The 2,530-nt window shown below is 44.2% G+C and overlaps 1 non-coding gene across 1 annotated transcript; it reads right to left on the reverse strand.

Annotated features, from left to right (window-relative positions):
- Positions 1-1,873: 1,873 nt before the first annotated feature.
- LOC138394916 (U6 spliceosomal RNA) lies at positions 1,874-1,980 on the reverse strand. Its single transcript, XR_011235433.1, has one exon. It is a non-coding gene; the product is annotated as a U6 spliceosomal RNA (small nuclear RNA).
- Positions 1,981-2,530: the final 550 nt, after the last annotated feature.

Genomic DNA, 2,530 nt, shown 5'->3' on the forward strand with positions numbered 1-2,530 from the left:
GGTGGCACAGAGGAAGCACTGATACATGCTGGGGATTTTATGATGATCATTCTGACCAGACATGAGCTGGTCTGCTGAGGGAAGCCCTCTGGGGAAGTTCTTAAACATTCTCCCCACCAGGAGGGTAGCCTGTCATGGGAATTTGGAGCTTTCCCCTGGCTGGAAGTGGCTGAAGGGAAAACCACCCTAGACACAGAGCTACGCTGCCCCTTGGATGTTATTAAGCAGTTCTTGTTCCCACTTCCTTTGGCAGGGACCGTTTAAAAGTGCCTGGGTCTTCTGCCGCGCCGTGACTACCCACGCGGACTTCCTTTAAAGTAGTCTGGGTCTCCTATCATTTTACTAATCCAGGCAGCAATAACTGAGCACCTCTTGTATGCCAGACTCTGACAAGAGAAAGACATTTATTTAGCTTGCACCTCGCAGGCCCTTACAGGGTGTCAGGCACTGTTCTAAGTTTCTGACATGTGTAATCTTGGTTCACCGTCTCTGATGGTTTTACGTGTCAACTTGGCTGGGTCAGGGAGGCCCAGATAGCTGGTAAAACATTATCTCTACGTGTGTCTGTGAGGAGGTCTGTAATGAGATGAGATTATCATTTGGATGCGGAGCTAGAGTGAGGATCTGCCCTCCTCAGTGTGGGTGGACATCATCCAAGCTGTCGAGCGCCCCAATGGAACAAAAGCTAGAGGAAGGAGGAAATCATCCACTCCTATCTGCTTCACTGCTCCATGGAGCAGTGCTATCCTCTAGCATGTTCCCAGGGATGGAACTGTTCAACATTTGTGCTGCCTATTATGACAGCCGATAGCCACTAGCCACATGTGGTTATTAAGCACTTGAAATGTAGCTGGTGTGACCTAGGAACTGAATTTTAAATTTTATTTAATTTTAACTAATTGAAATTAAAATAGCTGCCTGTGCCTAGTGGGTACTGTTTGGACAGTGTAGCCCTGGAGTCTTGCAGTGCCCAGTTGATGTGGCTGTAAGTTGTGGCGTTGACCTATATGTTCCTTTCAGAACATTGTTATTTTTCTTTGTGTCTTCAGGAGCGCTACAGTGAAACATGCAGTGGAACAAATTAACAGGCATCTCAAAGATAATTAGTGTTTTGAGTTATGTGAAAAAGCCAAAGCCAGCCAACCAACAAACCAAACAACAAACAAACTCCAATGGCCAGTCAATGAGAAAGTTGGCATGCTTGATATCCTTGGAACAGAAAAGGTTGGCTGGGCGTTGTTGGAGGAGTTGGAGGAATATGTCTCAAACTGTAGAGGAGGACCTGCTGAGTCAGGGGTGCCAGCTCACACCACGTGTGAACATCTTTCAACTAGGGTGGTGACCACTTGCGAGTTGAATGAATGGCACCAGTTCTTCGTCCCTCCCTGTATCCATGATCTTTGACTTGTACCCTTGCAACTCCTCCCCTGGAAGAGGCAGGATTGCCCCTTGATTTTGGGGCTGGTCATGTGATTCACTTTAGCTAGTGGAACAGCAGCAGGTTTGATGCCACCAAAGGCTTGAAAAGCGTTTGTGTGATGTGGCTTGTCACCTTGCACCTCTCTCGTCACCATGAGAAGGACTTGCAAGGACACTTGCCCACTGTTCCCAGGGAGATGAGGGGAAGCAGATAGCACAGAGCTGCTGTACCAGCCCAGCCCAGCCCAGCCTGGTCCCAGCCAGCCCAGAGATACACCAGTGAGCTCTGGCTAGATCAGCCAGCCCCAGACAATCACAGGCACGTGAGTTTCATCTTCCATCACCGAGATTTTGTAGTTGTTATGTAGCAGAGGTTAACTGATACATGGATGTTCATTATTTGATTTGAACTGTCCTGATTCTCCCTGAGAATTGAAATTCCAGTATTTTTTAAAAAAATATGGAATGCTTCATGAATTTGCATGTCATCCTTGTGCAGGGACCATGCTAATCTTCTTCACATCGTTCCAATTTTAGTATATGTGCCGCTGAGGCGAGCATGAAATTCCAGTATTTAATGGTCTATATTTCCATCCTCTCTGCCCTTTGATACTCCGGTTTCCTTTGATGGCATTTGCAAGTTAAATATTTCTTTTGGGCTTTTAAAGCAATATATATTCATTTTAGGAAGTAGTATGCAAAAGAAATTTTAAAAATCACGTATAATATCAACCCCCAGCTATAACCCCTGTTACCATTTTCTTATATGTTCTTTCAGATACATACAGAGATAGATACACACATATCTGTACATGCATATGCAAACACACCCCGCCATACCTGGGATCATATTATATAGATCTGTGCTCTGCATTGTTTTATTTAGCTCAACATTATATACATCAGCATTTCTCTACATCATTAAATATTCTCCAGGAACATGATTCTTAACAGCTGCACATTAATATTCTATGGTATGGCTGTATCATATTTTATTTAACCATTCCCTATTTTTGGACATTTCAATTCTTTGCAATTTTTCACTATTAAATATGATGCTGCAATGTTCATCTTTGTACATAAATCTCAGTGTGCTTCCGTGATTGTTCCC

Source organism: Eulemur rufifrons, chromosome 14 (assembly GCF_041146395.1).
Source record: "Eulemur rufifrons isolate Redbay chromosome 14, OSU_ERuf_1, whole genome shotgun sequence".
Classification (NCBI taxonomy): Eukaryota; Metazoa; Chordata; class Mammalia; order Primates; family Lemuridae; genus Eulemur; species Eulemur rufifrons.